We start from the raw sequence: 27535 nt of genomic DNA, 5'->3' as shown, positions 1-27535 counted from the left end.
ATTTTCCCACTTTACATATTCTGCTTTAGAAGAGCTTACTTTCCCCCCTCTTCAGCTTTTTTTGTTTTTATTTTTTTTTAATTTTAGGTCATTATGTAGTGACAAAATCTGGGATATGTATTTTTGTATAAGAACAAATACATTAAAGTAAGGCCTACTTATGGTGGCCAGAATAAATGTATTTTGGGTTCTAGTTTTTGTAATTCAGACCTTCTCAACCACATGGGGGTCCTTCCTTCATTCTCATTATACCAGAGGCAGGATGGCTAAATCCTCTAGAGGAGTGCCAAGGAACACCACAAAATGAGTCTGAATGCTCTGATACAAAGGTACCTAATAAAAACTGAGTATTTCAGTTTAACTTGTATTGAGGATCTCACATCAACAGATAGTAGTTTTCTTAAGGCAGAAAACATAAAACTGCCTCCCTGGCTTTATGTTATGTCATATAAATACCCTACTTCATTTCGTTGCCTGTGATGGAGTAAACACTCAATAAATATTACCAACTATTTTAGCCATTAATTGCAGTACATAGGAAACCAGTGCATTTCTTCCAATGAAATAAGATGGGTAATGGTTGACATAGGAAATCAGTGCGTTTCTTCTGATAAGATGATATAAGATGAGTACTGTATGACATGAAGATCTGGAAGCTGAAATTATAATGGGAATTTTGAGGAATAAGATTATTCCATATTTAGGTTAACTACTGCTATATAAAGAAACTCTGAGGCATACCTCTAAGAGATCTCCATATTGAACTTCTGCACACATTGCTTAACGTACTAAGTTGACTTCTCATTGGGCAAGAGATCTCCACGTACCTGCTCTCTCATCCCTCCCTTCGGTGGGTGGTGCCCTGCAGAAGGCATGTGGCAGAAAGAAGACCCACTCTCCCCGAAGCAGCTCTGCAATGGATGAGTCTGTCTCCAGTAAAGCTGCTGGAAACCACGTCTAGATTCAGGAGTTAAATAAGTCACATAATGTTTTAAAAACCAAGAATGGCCTGTTTGAAAAGCACTTACGCTTAATTTTAGAGAGCTTAAGCATAGAAAATTGTCATGTCTTCAGGCAATTACAAAACAACTTTGTAATTTTAACTGAATTTCTTTATCGTCCCATTGGCAAGAGTCACTCTGCTGCAACCTCTGGCTTCCCTTAAAAGGAAAGAGAATCCAAGGGGCAGAGAGTCTGGCAGCAGTGATGGACATGCTTAATGTATTTAAAAGATTAATAGGCCATTGAAATGAAAATTGCCAACACAAAGCTTATTATCCCAAACGCACAAAGGTATGTATAACAACCATATGGGCTACAGCTTAGGCCAGTGGCTTGCTTTTATATTGTGATAGGCATAGAGTAGGCTGTGTGTGTGTGTGTGTGTGAAGGCTCAAAAAAAAAAAAAAAACCAACCTTTTATTTGTCACACAAATTAGAAATATACACTTAAGTACAAGAACTCATGTTCACATTTTCCCCCCAAGCAGTGCAGTACATCATTCTTTTGGGGGTGGTGCCAGACTATGATACTGTAAAAATCGGAACATTTTTCTCCTACTGCAGCAGTTTAAAATGGTCTTGTGATTTAGTGGCTTTTAATAAGTATAACAGTAGTAATTATTCTTATATATAATACAATATATTAACCACCACGGATAACAAAGTAGCAAGACTTAAGGTAATGTACTACTTTCTCAGCATTATTTAAATTGTTCTGTAGGGACTGAGTTGGTTATAGAGAGGTTGCCATGAAAATACAGAAGCATTTTGGATACATTTTACGGGCTTGAATTCTAGAGCTCCCTTCTTTTCCCTGCTTTTCCATCACCGTTCTGCATTTCACAAAGATAATCCTCAAGAGTAAAATATTTTGTTAATTTGTATGAGTAGCACTACCAATGATGTTAGGCTTTGCAAAGCCTCTGGCAGGTTTTAATTAGCTTGATTCAAACTCAGAAATGAATGACATTTTGCCTTCAGACTCAGCGAGATTACTTCCCATTTTGCTCAGTGTTCTTTCCTTGTGACCAATCTCTGTCTAAATGGACAATAGTGATGTTTATAATCAACTTCATGAAAGGTTTTGCAAAAAAGCTGAAACAACAAATTCCTAAAAATAAGGACTAGGTAAGACAGTCATATGAATAAAAACGAGAATGAAATAGTAACCAGCTGTCAAAATATTATTTCTTGTTTTTATTGAAAAGCAATGAATTATTCAGTAGTATTAGGGGGTCTTAAAGAATACCGGCACAGTGCTAGGTATACAGTTAGTGCTCAGTATAAACAAATGACTCTATAGATACTTAACTCCTCAAGTTGTACTTTGTTAGTGACACACAACATTTGATGATTTCTCTATTTTTAGTTTGGATAATGAAACAGCGATGTATTTTTTGAGAATTGCACAATCTAGGCAACAGCTCCATCAGGGTAGATAAGTCACAACGTCAGAGTTGGGAAGAAGTAGCCCAAGTAAGTGGCAATAAAAAAAAAAAAAAGTCACTTGCAAATAGATAATTTTTGTGGATGTGCTACAGTGAGAACTTTGATGAAAATATGTCCAAATGTCGATAATCAGAAACGCCTAAACTTTTATGGATACTGCAGTCTTCCAGAGAATTTCCTCTTCTGCTCTATTCTGTTCTGTTTTAGATAGTTATACGAGATTAGTTTTCAAGGAACTTAATTGAGCCAAATCTGAATCTTTTGAGGTTTTCCTATTACTGATAATTGGCTCATTAAGAAACTGAAATGGGCACCTTGTTTTCTTAATGCTACTTTTGAGACTATAGTGATTGATTCCTATTCTCTATAACTGAGTTAAAAGCTTAATTAAGTTTATGGGTGTTTTTAAACTGCATAAAATTAGGGCCAATTCATTTATTTCTTAAGAGTAAAGAGATCATCAGTACATTTTTCTTCTTTGTAACAAAGATTAAAATGAGAAATGCCTTCAAATGATTGAGTGAACACATAATCAAATTATTCTTTACTTGCTGACTTTGTTCCTCGAAGTCTATAAAAGATAGCAAAAAGAAAATAAAAGTATAAGTTTTACTGTTAGATAGTCCCCTTGTGTATATAAGCATGCTTGTAGATAAGTAGTATCCAAACCATGGATAGTACTATTGTACCTTGATTTTAAGTGCAAAGGTCATTATAATCTGCAGTGCAATAAATAACTGGAGCTTAAAGTGAATTATTTTCAATATTGTGCAATCATTTTAAAGTTAATTGCTTTCTAATTATTTCATGTGTTAGTTTTTTTCTTCTTTACTATCTTTAGGTTTGATAAAGGATTTTTATTTCCTTTGTATCATCGTCCAGTCCCTGAGACCAACTTGAATACTGTTGAAATATCTCACTATTTTTTTCCATCAGCAATTATACCTGAACTTTTATGAGGAAATAAATTATCTTAAAAGGAAAAGAAACTTTAATAGAATTAGAAAAATGTGAGAACATTTGGGCTGTTCATTTGGGTTTTGGATGTGAGATTAAGAAAGCTACTTGTAACAGGATGTCTCAAAGTACTAATGTAGTGCTACCAATTATAGTGCTGACTTAGGAAAAAAGAATTGTAATAGTTTTGAAAGAGAATAGCCAGGTTCAGATGACAGAAGATCTGAAAATAGCACAATTAAATAGCATTATATCATTTCAAAATTGATCTGATTAGAGATTAAATCCAGCAAAAATAAATATATACATATACACCTCAATAATCATATCATCATAATTATAATGGACTCAATTTTATCATTTGTAGTATTTGAAAACCGCTGAACCCCTTTAAAAAGTAACATCATAATAATACTGGCAATAATGTCTAGTTACTTCCTAAATTTTGAACTGAATGCTATCTCAATATTAGAACATGTGATCTGTAATTAGGTGGTAATATGGCAAATCCCGATAAATCACATTTTCTTGCAACCCTAGAATGGGATCATAGCTCTTGGTCCTTTTTTGGGGTGGGGGAAATGCACTTGTAGTTTAAGAAGAGAGATCCTATTGGAAACTGAGTCATCTCTTGAGAGTGTACTGACTGAAGTGTCACCCTTTAAAATGGCTATACAACAGCTAGACCATGACAGAAATGCACTACATATAATCACAGTGATGTGAAATGGCCGGCCAGTGTTCCTTCCAAAACCAAGTGGCCACTTGTGTAGACACAAGTGAACACAGCATACTCCTTTCTAGTCCATATAATTTCAGGAATGCTGTTTCTGGTTGAGCAAAGTGTGTTTCACGTAAAGGTGGAAACCGAGGAAGTAATGGAGGGGCATTGAAATCCAGCCCACCTTGTGCTGGTCAAGCTGAGTCAACCTGGAAGAAAGGGTGCTAGTCATAATTGGCCAAGGTGGTGCCTTAAAAAAAAAAAAAAAACAGGAACATATAATTTTTAAAATCTTAATCCTTCCCAAGGGAGGACATGCGTTTTAATTTTAGGAGCATGTTATAAACCTATCTATTTTTATTTTTTTAAGATTTGTTTATTTATTTTAGAGAGGGGGGAAGGGACAGAGGGAGAGGCAGTGAGAATCGTCAGCAGACTCCATGCTGCACGAGCCCAGCAGGAGGCTTGATCTCACGATCCTGAGATCACAACCCCAAGAGACTGACACTCAACCAACTGCACCACCTAGGTGCCCCTAAACCTGTCTCTTTTTAGCAATGGCCAGCGCTATTTTATTGTTTTCTTAGAATGCTCAGAGTTAGTCCTCGGAACTCATGCAGGATCTCTCTCCAACAACTATGTGTATGAAAGAAGTTCTCAGTAGATAGGTATTTCTTTGGTTTGGAGCCTGACTAATGAAGGTTCTTTTATCTCTATTATCTCCTTTGAAGTTATACATAAAATAATTCCATGCATCAAACTATTTGCCAGTTCATCTTTGTTAGATAGAAATAGTAGTAGGAGTAGTAGCAGCAGTAAGAATGGTGTTTATTAGTGTTTATCATGTATCCAACATGGAGCTTCATGTGCAAGCCTGCAGTTTACCCACTCACTCTATGAGGCAGTACTACAACTTCCTACATTTTATAAATAAGTAAAATAGGGTGAAAGAGATAAGTTGTTCCAGGTCAGATGACTCTCAAATGGCAGATTCGGTTTTCAAAGACAAAAAAAAGCCTCCATTCTTTTTTTTTAAGATTTATTTATTTTTTAGAGAGAGCATGCACACGCGAGCAGGGAGGGAGGGGCAGAGAGAGAGAAATCCTCAAGCAGACTCCCCACTGAATGCAGAGCCCAACATGGAGCTTGATACGAGGACCCCAAGATCATGACCTGAGCTGAACGAGTCCACTGCTTAACCAACTGAGCCACCCAGGTGCCCCCAAAAAGCCTCCATTCTTTCTACTCCTTTCATCTTACTCAAAAGTATTGACAGTCATTTGCTGATACTCTTGTCCCAGAAGCACTTTTCTGTTGCTTTTTCCATACACTTTTTTTAAACATGCCTCTTGTATCTGAGAAAAAATTAAAATTATCAGCAGCTATTTAGTTTCTTCCAATAATTTGATTTGGTGGGAAGACTGAGAAAAAGTAACTCCATTGTGTGTGTGTGTGTGTGTGTGTGTGTGTGTGTGTGTGTGGAAGGTGGGTATAATAAATAAGGTAGCAAGTTTTCTTTTAAATGTCTCTTATTACAGAACAAATATGTACTCATTAAGAAAAATTTGCAAAAGTTTTTTGGCAGAGATGAAGAAAGTATTGTTTCATATCCTACAAACCAAAACTATTAAAGTATTACTTCAAACTTTTTCTCAACCTGTTTTTAAAGTATAAATGAAATCATATACTGATTTCTAGCCTTCTTTAAGTTATGTGATTATCATTCTTTATATTGTTACATGGTTTTTATGATAACAATCATGTAACATTTTACCAAGCATTTTACTATAATCAGTTTAGGAACCTCTGTGTTTGGATAGTTTAATCATTTTTTCGATGATGGGAAGGACACCATTATAACTAATGCAGCAGTGATTACTTTTATTGCAAAGTCAGTATATTTGAGGAGAATATAAATAGTTTATAATGAAAAATTAGGAAGGAATGTCTTTTTCCAAGAAAAATGCACCACTCCTTTATGCCATTAAGAGTTGTTGTGAGCCATTTAAATAATTACACAAGGAAATTCTTTCTGTACCTCTGTTCTACCTCCTGGAATGTCTCCTTCACTCATCTTTCTGCTCTTGCTAACTGAATCACACATTAAATATTTAACCCTTTTCTCCTCTTGGTGGCAGTCTTCATGAAACAAACTTAACTATGAGATAGACACAGGTAGGATTACTAAGCAAAGGTAATTTTATTAATGTTTTGTTTGTATTTAGAATCAACTGATGAATATTTAAGGAATATGCCTTTATAATGGATATTTGGTGGACTTTCCAGATTATGGTGATTTGACTTAATATTTTCTCTTTTTTTTAAAGACAATCTTCAAGGAATGTTATATTAGCAGTTTACAATAAATTTGAATGTGTGTCAGAAGAGTTTTAACATGTAAGCATATGTTATACCTGAGTACCTTTATTTTTCTTTGATAATCATTCAACCAACAGTTTATTACTGTGTACTAAGAGACAGCAGTAAAGAAGACAGATCAAGTCTCTCCTCTTGGGGAGTTTACCTGTAGCTCAGGAGACAGAAAACAAATATTTAACTATGGATGTGAAGTCCTGTGAAGAATGATATAATAAGAGGAACTGGGGGAAGCATATTTGGGATATTAATAGGCAGCCAACAGTAATTCCAGGTAACAAGAACTATAAAGAAAACAAAATGAAGTTAGGGAATAGAGAATGGGTGGGAAGAGTCTCTAGATACCCAGATACATATGAATATGTGACTGTGATCAGGCAGGTGCACTAAAGATATTATCCCCTTTTTCTTTCTAAGGATATCTCATTCATCTAAATACCATCTAAGTTAATACATTTGTGGCAAATAAGATGAATTAAATATGCTTACTTGCTCAAAAATTTCTATTGTTGATCTGGGAACAAATAGTGAGCTCTCGCAGTTGCAGCTTTAACCTTGCCAATCACAGACTTCCTGTAAGTGCACTGCAGTTATTTGGAATCTTTTCTGGGTTGGCGTTGGCATTCTTTTACTAGATTACATTTATGCATTAGTACCATCTGTGCCTGCTGTACCTTCTGTGAGTTAGCCCTGGCCAAATGACTGGCATTTATCTGGAAGGAGAGAAGGAGAGAGAGGGAGGGAAGGAGAGAGAAAGGAAGAGAAAAAGGAAAGATGGTGGGGGGAGGGGAGCGAGAGGGAGAGATCCAAGGGCATTTATTTTACTCTGTTGGCACAAGTGGAGTTTTGGAAAGGAGACACATCAGTGAGCATAAAATATTTGCAGCTGGTGTCCCCTGACTTCAGCCCTTATAAAGCTAACTATTCATCTGCTTTCTCTTAAAAAATAAAATATAATAGTTATTTACTTTTAGCCTGGATATGCAAAAGAAGTTAAAAACCAAGCATTTAAATAAGGAAATATAACAAAGCACATTTGCAAAATTTTCAAGTTGAGAAAAATTATGTACAATTTGAATATGTGTGCACTTATATGACAGTGAATATACATAATGTGAGTTTGGTTTTGTTTAGATTTGGTAGACTGCTTGAATTGGACTCTATTTTGGTAAATGTGTTGAAATGTAGACTTAAGAATATTACAATCATGTAGGAAAAGTATGGCTCTATATTCAACATATAATCAGGAGATAGAATTTATTCTGTAGAATCTTCATGAGATTATGGTATCAACTACAGTTGACCTTCAAACAATATGAATTTGAACTGCATGGTCCTCTTATTAATAACATTTTCATTACCCTAGCTTACTTTATTGTAAGAATACAACATATAATACATGTAGCATACAAGGTATGTGTTGACTATTTATGCTATCTGTGAGGCTTCCAGTCAGTAGTACGTTGTTAGTAGTTAAGCTTTTGGAGAGTTGAAAGTTATACGTGGATTTTCAACCATGGGGGCCAGTGCATGGCAACACCCCTAACCTCTGTGTTCTTCCAGTGAGAGTCAACTATATGTGGTATTACAGAATAGATCAGCAACTCCCATTCCTAAAACATAATCTGGAAGTGTTAGTGGAAGTAAATAACTCTCTAATCAGTAAAATAAATGTTCAGAGTTCCAGCTCATACTATTATCCATTTTTATCTTATGCCTCTTTTTAGTGGGCTTGATTATCGGGTTTCCTTACCAGTGATACATTAGAAACAGGACAGTAGAATTGGGACAGAGAGGCTACAAAAGGGATACAACACAGTAATGAGACGTCAGCATTGCAAGGAAGAGAATGAGAGGACTGATAGACCCAAGACTTAGACCAACATGCCGTTGAGGGGAGGGGAGTCATATAAAGGAAGAAAGAGTTTCACGTTCCCCATTATACCCTGAGGACATTACTGACTACATCCTGGTATAATAACCAATATTCATTATTACAGAGTTTCATCTTGAGAATGTGTGCTGACAACTCCACTTAGGAAGGTGAAAGTGTGAATATACATTCTCAAAGAGAGTTCCATTCAAAATGGAAAATCTATAAAGTTTTAGAACTTATTGTAGTTAGTCTACACTCTCACATACTGCCTTGTATTGTGTTTTCCGTTCTAGAGATCTGAGACACTTTCTGTGGTCTCAAATAGGAAACTCTCATATAAGTTCCCCTAATATATTTTATGTTCCTTTTCATAATGTTCTTGAGACTTAATTTATAATGTATTTAATTTCTGTGTTTCCAGTGGATTTAAGTTTCATGAAAATGGGCTTTTTTTCCCTTCATTTTAATTCTGTAATATTTTATTATCTCTAATGTAGTTTATTTTTTTTTAAGATTTTATTTACTTATTTGAGAGAGAGGGAGCCTGAGTTGGAGGAGCAGAGGGAGAGGGACAGGCAGAGCCAATCGGGCTGAAACCAAGAGTTGAATATTTAACTGAGACACCCAGACACCCGTATCTATAATGTAGTTTAAAAGATATTTAAGTTATATTAAGTTATATTAAGATATTAAGTTATATTAGTGCGATAGTGTTTATGATTATGAATGTTGGAAGCTGACTCCGATAGTTCCAAAACCAGGAGCTGCCATTTACTTGGGATGGAATTTTGAGTCAGTGATTTGCCTTCTCCAAACATCAATTTCCTCATCAATAAATTCAGAATATTAATACCTGCCACATTGGACCATTGTGATGATTAAATAATACCAGTACTTATTAAGTCCTCAGAAAAGCACTTGGTATACATGGTAAGGACTAAATTGTGTAATGGTTAGAATTATTGCTGCTGCTGTTGTCAGAAAATTATAAATTATGTACATGTGGAGTAGCTAGGGTCTTTACATTTTTATCTTTGATGACCACATCTGCTAGCCCAGTGGTGGTTACCTATGTTTACCAGGTGATAGGCAATAGGGAAGAAGATCCACTACTAGGGTCAATCATAATGGCAGGAACAGAATAGAGGCTGGGGAAACCAGTAGCTCCTTTGCCTCCTACTCTCAATTAAAAGGGTACTTACTTATTTCACTCTGAATTATTTATTTCTCAACTACTACATACAGTTAAGATTTTGTTGGATTCTGTTAGAATCTATTTGGGTTAGGACAGCAATATATCTGAAATAGAATTTTGAGTTAATTTTTGAAATGTCATATTTTCTTGGCTACATGTCTTATAAAAATATATATTAACCAATAGCCATTTCTTTTGTACATGCCATCATTATGACATTAAAATGAACTGACAAAAAAAAAAAAAAAAAAAAAAAAAATAAAATGAACTGACTAGGTTGATAAATATAATAATCATGATAAGTATATATAGAAATATAACCACATATTAAAAATTTATAGTAAAATTTTTATATTTTCAAAATAAATTAATAAATGTTTATTTAAGCATAAATCTTCCATAATATTCCTAACTTAATTATTACTGGGGTATATGGGAATTTTCAATTTTTGTTTATCTTAAATTTACCTTATCACTGAATTCTACAAATTATGATATTTCAGCTGATTTTAAAATCCTATAAATAATAATTGTCTATTGTGGTAAAACACGTATAACATAGATTTACAACTTTAGCTATTTTTAAGTACACAACTCAGTAGCTTTAATTACATTGGCATTGTTGTGTAGTCATCACTAGAACTTTTTCATCATCCCTATCAAATAATAACTACCCCCTTTCTCATTTCCCTAGCCCCTGGTAACCATCATTTTATTTTCTCTCTCTGTGAATTTGACTATCTTAGGTAAAACATAAAAGACGAATCATACAACATTTGTCCTTATTTTACCTAACAATGTTTTCAAAGTTCATTCATATTGTAGCATGTATCAGAATTTCATTGTTTTTAAGCCTGAATAATATTTCATTGCATGCATATGCCATATTCTCTTTATCCATTCATCTGTCAATGGACTTTTTGGGTGTTGCATTTGCCTATTGTGAAAAATGCCACTATCAACACAAGTGTAGGATAAGACTGTACAGTCAGTACCTGTTTGAGTCCCTCCTTTCAGTTCTTTGGGATATACACTCAGGAGTGGAATTGCTGGGTCATCTGATAATCCTGTTTAATTTTTCGAGAAGTCACCATTCTGTCTTCCACAGTGCATGGTTTTACCTATCCCCTAGCAATGTGTGAGGATTCCAATTCTCTACATCTTCTCCAACACTTGTTATATTGTATTCATTTATTGATCTATTTTTTGATAATAGCAATCCTAATGGATGTAAAGTGGGATAATGAAAAGCTTTTTTTTAGTGTCTACTTTTCTTATTATTTTTCCATTTGTAAACAGGTAGTATGTACTTCCAGCTCAGCATTTTGCTTGGCATTGGAATACAAAGATAAAAGACTTATATGATAAATTATGGTAACCTCATAGCAGCTTTCCCATATAAGAAACATAGTTGGATTTCTTAGTTCATTTAAAAATATCTACAGACATATTATGTTCAGCTGTCTCCACATTTGATGAAATTGATTTGTTTTTAAAATAAAATAGTTACTTTCACATGCAAGTCTTTACAGATCTTTATAAATTCTCATTTTCCTTTCTAAGCTTGAAATCAGATCTCTTAATTTGCTTCAATATGGCAACCATCTCACTTCTTGTTCAGCTCACATAAGCTAACACAACCTTCAAGACAGGAAGCTGACATGTGGTTTGTAAAATAATAAGGTTAGAACTCAAACCTTACTTCTAACATCAAGTTAGACACATTTCTCGTCTCATCAACAACATGGTACAATAAACTCTTTTCATAGACATGATTGGGATTGCTGTGTTTTGGTAAGTTAAATATTTTGGTTAACTGAATTTTCTCAAAAACATGCCGAAGAACATACGAATCTTAAATGAATTATTAATTCTTACAGAAATTGGATTCAGAATCTCATTCACAAATATTGGCTGATTCATTCGATGCATATTAATCACTATTAATTCAGCACATCCTTCGCAATCTTAAAAGTTTTCCGAAGCCATCATTTTGAATAAATTTTTAGTATGCAGTTCTCCCAACATAAAGAACCCTAAGACATTGAAGTGATTGTTTAAGAACACACTGATTGGTGGAAGATTGTTTCTAAGGTCATATTTTTTTAGGTATAATTTGTCTTCTCCCCATAAAAGTGAAAAGCAGCAACAAAGGAAAAATGCTTTAGAATTTCTTCTTGTCTTGAGAACAGCTGAATGATATTAAATTGTTTTGGTCAGACTTTAATTGCTTAGTGCTGACTTTTTCATAGACATCACCTCTGTGATAATGCAGTTAAGTGGATAGATAGAAATTGCTACACTAAGAGAACTCATTGGTTGCTGCTAATTTTTATTCACTGGCTGACTTGTACAGGTGTTATTTTTAATACTGCTCAATACAAAATGACCTCAAGTCACACAAAAAGAAGGATTCTCATGATATAATCCTTTTAAAAATATGTGAATAAATTTTGTAGAACCTGAACAACGGGCTATTAACTGTGGAAATTTTAAGTCCTGAAAGTTAGTATGATTACAGCAAAGAGATTTATGTTTCTGTTAGTTCTCAGTCTCAGTAACCTGCATGGTTCGCAATTACTGTAAGTTAGCTTTTGAACCATTATTTAAGCCTGGAATTCAGATTATAGCATTTCCATATGCTCTATTTTAAAAGTATGTTAAATTGTATATTTAAAGCTAGAAGTACCAAAAAATCCACATAAAAATATGTTTTCTTCATTATCAAAAGCTTCAGTGCCATCGTCATTTGAGAAAAAAAAAAACCCAGTGAATATAATTTAAGTCTGTAAAACAGACTTATAATAGCACTAAATAGAAAGAACATCTGGTTTCCTTTTTGCAAGGTGCATTGATGTTGTCAGAAGAGGATAAAAATGCTCATACAGTTGTCCATGTTGGGGTTTGCCAATACAAGAATATTTTATTCATTCAATCTTCTCTAAGTTGCAAAGATAGGTGTTGACTTTGATGAAAAAATACAATGATATATATTTAGAATGACCAATCTTTCACATTTAAATCTAAAAATGTGCTGCTGCAGTTGGATTTTTCTCAGGGATGCCATTCAAGCAACACATTACATTGTCATCTCACATAGCCTTTCTATCTGTGATGATGGGATGCCAGGTTAAAGTATGACAGCTTGGCACAGCTTTTATTATGGCATTGTACTGATGCATGACTACCTCTCTTTTGTTTCAGTCAAAGAGATATTTTAAAGGGACACGGTCTTGAAAGGGAATTTTCATTGTCGTGTTTAAAAAGTGTACCAGAGGCTGAATTTAAAGAAAGCAAGTTTAATGAACACTAGATTTTTTGCAATTGCAAGAGACAGTTTCTTGCCTTTTCCTTTCATGTTTTCTGACTCTAAAGAATGTTCTGTGCTTCAGTCCTAACATGGAATGAATAACTTTCTAATACCTTCTGGACCAAAGGAAGAACAATTCCAACAATGAATTGAAGATTAAAGACATTCTCATTGATTTTAAATAAGATGTATTAGTTGAAATTGATTTATCAAGATGTATTTTTTCTTTTAAAGAATACTTTCAGTCTTTTTAAGCCCAAATCTTTACTTGTTGATAGGCCAGTATTAATTAAATCCTAACTTTTCATATTTGTCAGCAAATGCCAGTGATACTGAGATTGTTTTATAATATGTGTTTTGGAAAATCTGCATGAATTGGGTTATATTGTTTTCAAATTCAATGATGTTAATAACTAAAAAATGCAGAATAATCCCTCCTTGATGAATAACTTAGCCTCTGTAATTTTATTAACACATGTAGAGATAGCAAGTAGTATGCCACTTGTGTGAAGAAATATCATGTGTCTTCAAATATTGATTTCTTTGACAGGGAATAACTGAGAGATAAAGGAAAATAAATGCCCAGCAAATCAGTGAATTAACCAGGCATTGATTTAATGTTTCACTACTTCATGATATGCTTGCAGGTGGTTAGGTTGCTCAAAACGACTGCTTCCTGCTTGTCAAACATGTGATGATTTAGATCTAAGAATCATAATGGACTTAGAATATATGCTTTTATCTCTATCTTCTCTGTTGGTGGTTTTGGGCATGAAACAGACCTCACTTTCTACCATCTGCTCTCCATTTAAAATTGACATCAAGTTCAGTTCCTCTCTGATGCCTACTTGTTTCCCAGCTTAGAACAATTCTATCCTGTAGTTCAGCCATCTCCCTGTTAGGCCTACCCATTGGGTTGGCATACAGAAAATGGGGCAACTATGAATGACTTGAATGTTCATGTCTCAAAATAAGCCAGGAAGACTTTTGCCCATGGAGTGATGGCCACTATTGTTTAATTACAAGTCGGTTAGCAAAAATTGAAGTACAGTTTTAAAGTTTTGTATTCCTATGTTTAGATAAGTGAACCATCCTTTTATTTTATAGCTAGCTTGCTAATCATTCTCTTGTTAGATTGAACTATCTCAATGTTTGTATGGTTCTCGATATCAGTTATATATTTCAGAGAGATAGTGGCTGCGTAGATCAAATTTAATATTTCAAACCTGGTACATGTTAAGTCAGCAAATACTGTTAAGCACTTAAACTGTAGGGTGAACACTGTTCTAGGCATTTGCAAAATGATTGGAAACAACATCATGGAACTTGCAGTCTGAGGAAAGAAGATAAATGGGGCATCGCCTGAGTGGCTCAGTGCACCTTTGGCTCAGGGTATGATCGTGGTGTCCTGGGTTCAAGTCCAACATCAGGCTCCCCAAGGGGAGGCTGCTTCTCCCTCTGCCTATGTCTCTGCCTCTGTATGTGTCTCTCATGAATGAATTCATTTATCTTTTTTTTAAAAAAGGAAAGACCATGAAGCTTAAAGAAATACTTAGATTTATTTATTAAAAATAAATTAGCAGGGCTGTTGTAATGCTGAACAAACTTTACTATTATCCAGAGTCTTTATTTTGTGTAGTAGAATAAGATATTGGGCTAATATTATTTTTGGCTTAGAAAATCATTTTGGCATAGAATATCAGAATTTATTTTTCTAAGCTAACTGAGAATTGACTATATATTCACTTCAGTATATCTATATATCTTATCTATCTGTTTATCTAGCTATCCATCTATCATCTATCATCTGTTTTGTGCAAACACTAGATCCAATATTTGTAGATAGACTAAACTCCAGGTTCTAGTCCTGGGATTTATGTTGAATAATTACATATAGACAGTCAAATGGAGATTAAAAATCAAAACCAATTACTTTTTGTTATTTGACTCTTTAATGTACATATCTTCAGCTTTTTTGAGTTCTCTGGACCAAGAAGCAAACTGTCTTTTGTATGTAGAAGTAATTTATTACACACAAGTAAGTTATTAGTAGTTGGAAACACTATGACATCAAGTCATATTTGTTTACTTACTTGAATGCATCTATATGCTTTTAATGGGTGTAAATATTTAAACTTTGTAAGTTTATTCTTTCTGTTTTGGGAAATTATGTTGGATTATGTTGGATATATTATATATATAATATATATTATAACCAATAACAATATAATAACATAATATATATATAATATTTAATATTATATATAAATTATGTTGGATATATCTGAGATGGTTTAATATTTCTACAGTTCTTTCAAGAGTCCGTCTAACTTGTTAGTCAGTATGTTATTTAGACTAGGAATGCTTGTATTGAGTAAGAGGCAGAATTAATTCCTGTTTAGCTTCTTTTCAAACTATGAGTAAGGGATTCCCATTAAATGCATTGTATTGTAACTAATCTGTGAATTGACATCACGGGTTACAGTGCTATCTACCTTTGGAATATAAATCCCTGTGGCTATATTTGAAAAGTGTCTGCACATAGAAGCAGGGAGACTTCATGCTCTTATCAGCCTAATTTCAATATATACAATTTAAGGTGCCACTTGAAGTTTTGTTCTCCATGGTATAAATTTAGCAATAAATGTAGTCATTTGGCTGCTGTGTTGGCAGTCTAGAATGTAGAGGTATAATGTGAAGAATTTTAATCCACATTACTTATGTGTTATAGAAAGGCATATATCGGGATCCCTGGGTGGCGCAGCGGTTTGGCGCCTGCCTTTGACCCAGGGCGCGATCCTGGAGACCCGGGATCGAATCCCACATCAGGCTCCCGGTGCATGGAGCCTGCTTCTCCCTCCGCCTGTGTCTCTGCCTCTCTCTCTCTCTATGACTATCATAAATAAATAAAAAAAAAAAAAGAAAGGCATATATCATTTCATATCATACATCTAAATATTAGTCTCTAAGAAGCAAAATTAAATCCTGACTCTGGGGATTTGGATGTCTTCTCATTAGATATAAAAGGGTTCAGCTGTTTAAAATTGTTTTTCCAAAATGTGATAAAAATAAATAATGCATAGATTTGTTGCTCAAAAGTTTAAGATATACATATGTCTTTTGTTAAGACTGAATGCCAGGAATGAGTTCACTTAATATTTGCCATGCAAAAGAAGAATGTTTCACAGTAACTGATTTTCCAGATGAAGTGATAAGCAGATTTTTTCATAAAATTTTTTTGTTTATAATCTTCAAGAGAGTAATCTGTAATTGCCCTTCACAGTGAAGCTTTAAAAACTGTACATTTCTATAAAGTATCTTTAATTGACATTATCCATACACTATCAATTTAAAAACTTAAAGTGAAGTTTTTAGTAATTGGTTTTCTTTGAAAAATCCTTAGTTTCATGTTAGCTGAGAATTTAACCATCTGACAAATGACCCAAAGAACTGTGAATTCTTCTAAATAGAGCTAATAAAAATTTGTTTGAATCAAGTGCAAGCTGAAATCATCAACATATTTTTAGTTATTAATTTTCTTTTTTTTATTTTTAGTTATTAATTTTCAAGTGGGACAACATATACTGTTTCAGGGTCACAAAAGTGAGGATTTAATTCTTAGTAATTTAACGTACCTAGAGACACATCACTGCATCCCTAGAGTCATATACATTAGGAAAATCTCTCAGTGAATATTTTTCAGTGCTAATGTATATAATACATATTTGAGATCTCTTAAATGTGCCAAAGGCAGTTTGATAAGACAAATGACTTTCTCAATGCCTTATTTCCTAAGAAAAATTACGCAAATTACTTGTAAAAGATTTGCTCTGTGATAGTAACATAAAATTTTAACTCTAGAAATACTCTAGTGAAAATTAGTATTTTCATGCAGCATTCTTCCACACAGAATAAATTAATTTATTCTCTTTCTCATGTAATTAAATAATAGTGATGTAGTATAGCTTTCATTTGGATTTTTTTTAAAAAAATTTCCTAAATATGTAATTCAAATATGGATTGAGTTTTCACTTAGCCATTGATTGATATAATAGTGAGAATTTGAGCTCTTTATTGTGATACATTGTTAATTTTGGGTATGTAAGAGAGGGAGGGAGGGAAAGTAGGGGAGGGAGGGTATTTTGGGACAAAGTTCTTAAGAACTTTGAAAAGTGACTCATTTAACAGTTTAACTCAATCTACTGTAAAAGAGATGAGAGGGATCCAGATGTTAACTTTGTATAATTAGTAACTTTGCTTTTAAAAAGGAGGATTTGTAATAGTTCCCTCTACAAGGCTTTGCATGATAGGGTCTCTGCTTCATCTCTGACCTCATCTAACAGTTTCTCTGTTGCTCAGTCTGTACCCGCCACCTATATTGCTTCTCTATAGATATTCCAAAGACGCTTTCATCCCAGGGTCTTTGCACTTGGTTTCTCTAACAGGATTATCCTTCCCCGGGTAGTCACTGTTTCATCTACTGCCTTTGAATCTCTGCTCAAGAGCTACCTTGAACACTTTTTTTTATACAGTTACAACTCCCCCAGCACTGGTCCCCAACACATACTCATATATACTGATACTTTGTACCCCCTTACTCTGATTCAGATTTGCCTTTTTTCTTTTAGCATGGATTATTCATAAATGGTGTTGTGCACTTTATAGTGCATCACATCAATTGTTCTACCATCAGGTATGTCAGTATAGATCAGAGAAAAGCAGGTGGCAAATGCCTGATCCGTCATGTTAGTTATTATATATTTTTGATATGGCTCATGTTAATGTTTCATAAATTTATTTTATTTTGGCAGAATATGTCCCAGACTCATCTTTTACATTTTCTGTTTTAAAACTGGATTAAACTATTCAGCTCCAAAGGACACTAGATGTTTTTACTAGATAATGGTATTTAGAGAACACATTTTGGATATTAGGGGTGCTAATTATTATTGGGCTGTCATTACTTCTAAGCATTTCAGCACATAAGGCTAGAAAATTCAATAGTTTTGAAAAAATCATGAGTTTATGGTATATTTTCAATTCTAACTTAGCATTAAGAGATTTTCCTGAATATTTAAATTTATACTTGCATCACCTTTCTCTTACATGAAAAGTCTTGGCCTTAACAATACTAAAGTACTTATTTGCTCTAATCTATTATATAAATAGCTACAAATAATAATAAAATAGTAAAATGAAGTTTAAGAATGAAATAAAACATTTCTTTGCTGCTCTATTTATCCTGGATTATATTCTATTATTGATATACAGGCCAAATACTGGTTTAGTCACTTGAAATAATATTTTTTTCTGAGTGTAGTTGTGTATCCAATTCTTTGTTTCGGTTTCTTCCCAGTTATTACATCTATATATTTTGTTTCTATTTGTTCTGTCCATTCTTTATTCTGTTTCTCCTCTGCCCTCTTTTGGGTTAACAGTAATTTTTTTGTAATCCATTTCATGTACTCTCTTTCTTCGCTATATTTTTCTACTATTTTTTGTGATTGCTCTAGAGATAAATATACTTTTTTAACTTTTCACAATTTGCTATCAAGTAATATAGTAGTTTAAGAACAATATATAAACATTATAGTACCTGATCCCCATTTCCTCTAACTTTGTATGCTTTTATTGTCATATATTTTAATCCTACATATGTTAGGAATTCAATAACATATTTTTGCTTTAAGTAATCATAGTGTAATAAAGAAATTTAATTTCTTTTGTATTTTTGTACTTCCTGTTTATTCACATATTTACTCCTCTGTTTCCTTATTTCTTCCTACAACTCTAGGTTTCCATCTAATGTCTTTTCCTTTGGTTTCAAGAGTTTTTGGACTTGTTATTGTTGAGGTCTATTGTAGATAAAATTATGTGAAGTTTTGCATATCTTAAATGATTTTACTTTGGCTACATCTTTTCTTTTTATTTTAATTTTTTAAAATCTAGTTAGTTAATATATGTAGTAAGGTTGGTCTCAAGTGTAGAATTTAGTGATTCATTACTTACATACAACACCCGGTCCTCATCACAAGTACCCTCCTTAATACAGATTACCCATTTAGCCTAACACCTTCCCTCCATCAACCCTCAGTTTGTTGTCTCTAGTTCAGGGTCTCTTATGGTTGGCCTCCTTCTCTCCCCCCGCCCCTTCCTCTGTGTTCATCTGTTTTCTTTCTTAAATTCCACATATGAATGAAATCATACGGTATTTGCCTTTCTCTGTCTTATTTCACTTAGCATAATACACTTTAGCCCCTTCCACATTTTGCAGATTATTTTACCTACATTTTTAATGGATATTTTCTCTGGATATGGACATTTAGGTTGACTTCCATTCCTCAACCCCAGTTAGAATTTTGAGGGGAGTTCCATTGTGTTGTGTCCTTCACTGTTGCTGATGGAAAGTTGGCTTTCCTGCTTGTGTTTTCTCTATATATAATCTCTGGGGAAGGTAGGAGGAACAGAGAGGTATGTTTATGTTTATCATATTCTTTGGTTTTCATAACTTTTATTAGATGTTCCTTGATGCAGTTTTCTGTGTACTTATACTGCTTGAGGGTTACTAAGTTTCTTTGATCTGTAGGTTTACAACTCTCATCAATTTAAGGATGTTCTCAGCCATTACTTTTTCAAGTTTTTCTTCTACATTATTTCTCCTTTCCTTCTGGAACACCAATTTTTCATTAAGCTGTTAGATATGGTCCTGCAAGTCTTAGCTTCTCTTTAATTATTTTTTTGTTTTGTTTTTCAGTTTGAACAATTTCTATTCCCCACCTTCAAGTTCAAAGAGATTTTCTTCTACTATGTCATCTATTTTTACATTAATCTAAAACATTTTTTAAAAATTTTATTTGAGAGAGAGTGCATGCACAGAGGGAGGAAGGGGCAGATGTAGAGGGAGATAAAACCTCAAACAGGCTCCACAATCAGCTTAAGACTGTGCTGAGTGCGGAGACTGATGCAGGGCTTGATCTCACAACACTGAGATCATGACCTGAGGTGAAATCAAGAGTTCAGATGCTCCCAGGTGTCCCAAAATACATTATTCTGATACTACATTTTCCTCACTAGTTTTTCCATTTCATTATTTATAGTTTCTACTGAAATTTACTATATTTTTATGCATGCTACCTATATCTTTCTCACTAGACTTTCTAGTATTTTTTATCATAGTTATTTTAAAGTTTGTATCTATTAACTACAGATTTACCCAAACTGACTGTTTCCCATTGATTATGGGCCATATATTCCTGCTTCTGTGTGTGTACCACAATTTGTTATTTTATGCTGGGAATTGTACATAAAAATAGAGACTAGATAATATTTACCTGTAGAAACATATTTATCACTACCTCTGGCATGTTGCCAATCTGTAGCTGAGCTAGATCACAGTTTGTTGCCTTCTTAGTTATTTTTAGTTCACTACAGGCTTTAAACATTTGAGGGCAGTGTCAGGGATTTCTTTTCATCAGAGCTCTCTCTCTCTCTCTCTCTCTCTCTCTCTCTCTCTCTCTCTCTGCTATACAGCCCACCTGTGAGATTTTTGGATTGCAGGGGGGTTTTCTTTGCTCTCCAGCTGCTAGGATCCCATCTCCTCACTCACACCTTCTGCCACTTTTGTAGCTTGAGAGACAAGCTTCCATCTTAATTCCTGCCGCCAGCCTTTGACCAACGCCTTGCATTGTCAGAGGCCTCATGAACCTTGGAGGGATTTTTCTCAGTTCTCCTATTTCCAAGTTTCATCAGTCTGCTGCTTTATCATTGTAAAAGGACCTGGGTCCCTCAGGATTATTTTTCTCATTTCTCTTATTCTCCAAACCTAAAGCAAACTGTTTACTTTCCCTTGGGGAAAGTCCTTTTGGAGAGGGAAATAATTCTTCCTTCCTGACTTCTTCCCAGCTTTCAGTTGACTATCTCTTTGTTCTCAGGGAAAACCTCATGTATAATGAGGGGTCTCTCTCAGCTTTTGTGTCATGTCCTCAGTTTTTGGCAGCATTCTGACTTGCTTTTAGTGAAGGCTGTTTTAGTTTGTAGGAGTTTCTTTACTATTAAATATTTTTTAATGTAAAATAGTTATTATTGCATTTGATAGCACATAACAAGGTCTATTCAAAGATCTCATTTATCCTTTTCCATTCCCACCTTGCACCTGTTAATAACTATTTTTATTTTCAAGGCAAATACTAGCTTTTGATTTCCATTTGAAAATATAAGTATTCCATTATCTGTCTGTATCTAATAGTTTACTCATCTTGTCCATTACTAATGGATATTTGGATTGTTTCAGTCTTTTGTTATATACCCATAATGCTACACTGTGCATGTATGGAATTTATATACTGTTTTTCTGTAGCTTTAAGTTATATTTTTAAGTAGATTTTTCTTTTTTTTTTTTTTTTTTACTGTTGATTGAAGACTTAAGATACAATTAGTACTCTAATCGAGATTAGGAAAAGGGAAATTATTTCTACACTACTTATGATGTTCCCAACTAAAAGAATGTACAGAGTTCTGATTTTACATATATGATTCTGTTGGGCACCATTACAGTTCCCCATTACAATCCATCATGAGGCTCAAGAAGGAACTGCCAACAATGTTTTTGGAAAACTACCAAAATTGTATGTATGTCTGTCTATCTTACAAGTAATAACCTTGAAAGGTCAATTTCATATATTATTATTATGAGGTATGGATTGCATATTTTATTAGCTTCCAACTATATTCCCGAATCTCAAGAAAAACTAGTGGGAGAACTGAATATTTGCAAAGTAAATGTTAACAGTGTGTGTAGAGTCATTAAAATTTTGCAGATGCTATAATAGAATAAAAAGGGGAAAAAAAGCCATTTGAAAGTAAATTTCTCAAGTAAACTCAGCACTTCACTTCATGATATCTACTGAATATCCGTGTGGTATGTGGTCTCTCCTGTAAAATGGGGCATATATAGGTTGAGCTTTCATTACAAAAGAGTATGTGGAATTTATATTTCAGCTCAGAATCTTGCACTTTTAGTTTGAGCAGAGGATACTACAGATTATCTCATATCTATGTATGTGTATATATATATATATATATATATATTACCTCATATATATTCTATATCTCACATATAGATAGATCTCTGTCACATATATATGAGAGAGAAAGATAATAGTTTGTGCCCTCTCTTCAGTCTTGCATCTTCAGTTGCTACAGAAAATCTCCATCCAAAGAGCCTGTTGTTTCCTCAAGTTGACATTCTTACCTGATAAGCAGGATTTCTTGGACCTCTAGAATTGTTTTGTGTCTGTTTCTATATGCATGGGTCCTTTGTATACAATTTGAAATTTGAATCACTGTTTAAAGTTGCACAAAACATGAAGGTTTACTAAATTCTTTTTAGAAACGGAGATACAAATAAATCAGCTATCTGTGTTTGAAAAGTCTAAACTAAAGTGCAGTTGTATGCTTCAGCTTGTCAATGGATATTTATGAGGTGAGCATAATACTGTAACAGTTATAGCAGTGAAATATATCCTGTGCAGATAGCTAGTAAAGGAGTTCACTAACGTTAATGCCAGCAGAATTTTAATGCTCAAGAGATGGGAAACGTGGCACTTGCTCTGGCTAACACTACTGTTCCTGGCTACAATGAAAATGAATGGGTGAAATCAGTTTTCAAAGATTGCAGCAGAGTTGGAGGTCTATATACGTAACCAACAGCAAATATATCAGTTTCTACTGTTATCTTGTTTTCATCTCTCATTTTGTTAAGTGCAAAGTAGTAACAGCACCAGGCAATTTTATTTTGAGCATCAATTTCCCATTTCTACTTATGATGAGACCCAAGAGAAGGTATTGCCAACAAGGATTTCTGGAGAAATGTCAGTGAACTTCTTACTCCAATAGATACTTGTTAAATGCCTGAAAGTCCCTCAGTGAAGTTAAAGCTGACAGATTCCAATGTGAATTTAGACTTTGTTACGACCAAAATTTTATTTGTGTTTTATCCTGGGTACATTTTGTTCCTTCTTAGGTGGAGAGAAAGTGGGTAATGGAGTAAAGCTTCTGCACAGAGCTCTGCTCTAAGAGATGAGTTGATATGTTAATACATTTCAAGTTTATAAAGAATGAATTGTATTGTACTTATTTTTTTTAGAAGCCAAAGAAAACAAAGTAAAGTTTTGCAGTCTTTAGACTTAGGGTATTTACTTATAGGAGAACTTCTGGGATTTTATGAAGAATATTATAGTTTTAATATGCCTGTATGTATAAACTTCAAGTTCATATTAATTATGTAAGTTACCTCAGATTAAGTCATATTAATCATCATTTGACATCAGCTGTCTGCAGAGTACTTCATTAAGTCCCATCAGAATAAGAAAAGGCAACAAAGAAGGGAAGTAGACCTGAGATTATCTTTTTGTATAAGGTAGAAGTTGAGGTAATTTATTTGTTGGGGGGTTTTGAAGATTTAGCTGAATATGGAGCCTTCATAAATAAGAAAGTTGAGATTTAAGAAAGAAGTATGTATTAGTTTACATTTACTTATAGGTGGTCTACTTCTAAAGAAAAAAACCTATCATAAAATTTCAGAATAAAAAATAAATAATTATGGGCTGAAGTCAAGATAGGGCTATACCAGAAAGTGAACACTAAGGGCAGCAAAACTTCTAGTACATCATATGCCTGAGCTTTTTGAAAGCCAAATCACAAAGAGAAGGGCTGAGTCATGGTTGCCATTATATAAGATAAAGGAAGTGCATAAACTTAACAGAAGTGACAAGCTTTTTTCTAGCTGGCACTTAATTTTAAGAATTGATCCTTTAATATCTGTGTCCTCAGTAGCAATTTTCCAAAATAAAAAATTCTTTGTATGACCAGAAGTCATCTGGGCTCTTCATATGACCAAAAGTTGAGGAAATGGTGTCCTAGATCTAGATCTAGGAAGACACATTCTAAGTTCAGGTATGTAAAGAAACCAAGTTCAGGTATGTAAATAGTTTACTGGTGACCTGCCCTTAACATACGCAGGAATATCTTGAATAATAGTTATCAAAATACATTTTTAATGCAAACATAAACGAAACCTTTTAGTGAATTACAGTTTTAAAGGTAGGTGAGATTGTGTTCTTTGAGCCAAATGAGCATTGAGAGGCTGCATTGTGCCTGCTCATTCCCATCCTGTGTACCTTACCAGCCACGGTAACCCCCCGAGGCATCTTGTAGAACCCAGGAGTCTTCAGGGACTTCACTGTGTGGAGAACTCAACCTAGAGAACTATATGGCTAGCATTTCACTTAGAACTTACCTCTTCAAGATAGTTTTGCCAACTGATCTGGTGAGAAATGATTCCAAAGTTACCATTATTAGTGCCTGAGGTATGAATCTGTTACATTGAAAGGAGAAATATATGTCCTAGCTACTAGGGAAATGGTTAGAAAGATTGATGTGGTATGAAAATTGAAGAGCTCCCTATCTTTTTATGTAAGTCAATCCCAGTATGCATAGCACTTGAGATGGGCTGTGTGTACACATGTGAGCACACACACATGCATTTTTAAAAGTTACGTTGCTGTTTGTGACCTGAACAAGTGCTTGAACAGGCATTTCATGGAAACTCTTAGAGCTGTGTATCATAAGAATGAAAATGCTAACTAGGTTGTAAGATATTTTGGTCATTGTTTTGTGTCATACCCATGTACTCTTGAGTAGAATTGCTTCGGATGGGCTCAACCAGGATGTTAAATGAATATAATCCAGAGACAAGTAAACAAATTCAACTATGGAAACATGGAATGCTGAAACACTTCGGCACAGTGGTTGTTGGAGGTTACCCTAAGAGTAAGAGTAATTGGCAGATTCCTCTAGGAATAAGATCCCTGGTGGAGTATTGAATAAAAATTCCCTTCTAGCCAATAGTTTTCTTTTTTTCTTAATTACTCCATTTTTATCCTTTCATCTTTAGGGCTGTTCTCTTCCAGTTTCTATTTTCTTCTAACCTTTCCCATGGCTATATTTTTCTCCTTGGTAATCCTTTTTCTCTTTCAAACTTACACTTCTGTCTTCCTATTTTTGAGGTCTAGTCATTATGTATTTATTTATTTATATGTTCATCATCCATCCATTTGTTTCTAAGTGAGTATTTATTATCAGTTTGCTCTGTTAGACACTGCAATGACATTGTAGAGGAGGTATGGATAATGGGTACCTATTTTTTATTGAGAGTTTACTAAGTGCAAGGTAGTATTCTAAGTGCTCTCTGCATATTAATTGATACAATCTTTATAGCAGTCCTAAGAATGGGTCCAATTTTTATTTCTTATTGTACTGATCAGGAAACTGAGGCACACAGGATATAAATGAGTTGCCCACAGTCACACAGTTAACAAGTGGCAAAGCTGCAATATATACCTTGGGCTGTGGAAACCTTAGACTTAATCACTGTTACCTTTCTTTTTAGATATTCAAGCAGACGATTACTACATAATGTGGTTTGGCTATAGTGGAGATGCTATGGGAATTTTGAGGGAAAGAGCCCCTTGACTGGGAGAACAGGGTGATGTTTAACAGAGAAAGGAACTCTTGAACATAACTCCTCCAGGTTACCATCTGTTAGAGTTCTATAAAATAAAAATACACCCCCACATGATCAACTCTTGATAAAAAGTGAAAAATATCGAGTCCTTGATTAGGAGGGGGAAAGGTTATTTGTTTTTATTTTTATTTTTTTGTTAATGAGCGTGTGTTAAAACACAAGACGATATGTTGATTTAACAGTTTTTTTTAGACATTTGACAGCTGATGATCAGTACTTAATCCCAAACTTTGGAAGAATGGAAATAAGGACCTCAGAGTTAAAATCAGTAGGGTCTTCTTCATTTGAGTTTCTATGTCTATAATAAAATGACACCAAATGAAATGAAAAATAATTAGGTCTGGCATAATTTAGGCATTGAAGTGATTTTAAGAATTCAGGTGAACTATGAATCTCATTTTTTTAATCTATCTAATTGCTTAAAGTATATGAATCAGAGTCACTAAGATTAATCTGATATGTAGAACAAAAGTGATCAGAGAAGAGGCCCTCTATCCAGGTCTAGTTAATTAGCGATGACACTCAAGTAAAAGTAGAGATTCATGATAACTTTTTTTTCAAAATTATGCAGAAGAGAGAAAATTTTTACTTTTTTGGTCCATTAAATACACAACAAAGAGGTGCAATTAATTCATATCCTTGTTGCCATAATAAAATTATTCATGTATTTGTTGGATTCTCAAAAGACTTCAGAAGATAGTATTTTTGATGTTCATTCTATTCTAGTCAGATCTATTTCTTATTGTATATATAGTTACTATTGTGGCTTAGAAGCATTGTTTTATTGCTTTGTTCAAATATTTATTAATCATGTCATTTTTCCTACCTGTTCCCCCTTGAAAAATTAGAAAGGGGATATGAAATAAAAACATTTTTAATGTTTCCATGGCTTTTGGTGTCCTACTTAGCTAATCTGGAGAAAAACATCTTTTTACTTAATAGTCATTTTAAAGATCTTGTTTGAAAGTTCAAGACAACACAAAAATATAGTCTGAGTGCATGACCTGAGACCATTGCATTACCATGGAATTTCAACCTCATTCTCATATCTTCTCTCTGCTTTTCTCAAACTCCCTTTTGCACAGATATTTTTTGTAGATATCATGTATGAAGTAAGAAAATCGACAATTGTAATAATAATGTTGCCTCCAGAATTATTTAGAAGATACATAATTTGGTGAATGTGTCTGCCTTTAGCCAAAAGTTAATGGAAACTAGTTTGCTTTTTGGCTTTTCTCCTTCTTCATTAATTTCTGAAATATCTACTTTTATTGAGCAGACATTTTTGAGAGGAAGATGGACCAAAATCCTGTTTTGATGATCCAGTCTTTCTTCTCCAACAATATTTGTTGTTCTTTTTAAATATTATCCTGTATTTGATATTTAAAACAAACATACTATTCACATTTAGAGAGAAATAAAGAGAAGTTCTAAAATCTGAAGTTAGAGAGCACATATTATGACAAATAGGAAAGTCTCAATAAGATGATAATCCTTACCCTAAACTAGAAAGTGGTATGTGAGCTTTTGGCCTGTTGAGAAATCTGAATGTGATTTGTGTGGTATAAGGTATCAGCAGGGTCATACTAAGGAGAGGGAAAGAGGGGATCCTTTACCAATAATTGAAAACTTTGTTTTCAAATAATTCCTGGATTATTTACAATTACATATGAAACAATGTGTCTCCCTAGCTTTTCTTGAAGTGCTAAGGAATTAGAATGCCAAAGTCTCTGAAAATGTGGAATGAAAATAAATAGTTACAATTTGGAGAGGATACATAATGATGATGTGTAGTTGTGCACAGGGAAATGGTCAACAACAGAAGACTATTTTTCTAAGTCTTTTACAAAAGCCTATTATAAAATGAAATCACAAAGAGATGGCATCTCTTCCCTTTCTCCCTGACTCCTTATCCTCAGCCTCTTAATACTTTCTCAAGTACATTTCTCATGTATGCATTTTAGAAGCACCAGTTTTATATCAGTTTTAAAAGCACCAGATTGCATAAAGGAGTGCTTTCATTTAAATCCATTATAGAAGGAAACATAGGGTTTGGCTTTGATATT

The 27535-nt window shown here is 33.9% G+C and overlaps 1 protein-coding gene across 1 annotated transcript in view; it reads left to right on the top strand.

Moving 5' to 3' along the window:
• ANTXR2 (ANTXR cell adhesion molecule 2) overlaps positions 1–27535 on the top strand; it is a 159222-nt gene that overhangs the window by 129487 nt on the left and 2200 nt on the right. The window lies entirely within an intron of this gene.

Source organism: Vulpes lagopus, chromosome 6 (assembly GCF_018345385.1).
Source record: "Vulpes lagopus strain Blue_001 chromosome 6, ASM1834538v1, whole genome shotgun sequence".
Taxonomy (NCBI): domain Eukaryota; kingdom Metazoa; phylum Chordata; class Mammalia; order Carnivora; family Canidae; genus Vulpes; species Vulpes lagopus.
This window is presented reverse-complemented; position numbering and strand designations above follow the sequence as displayed.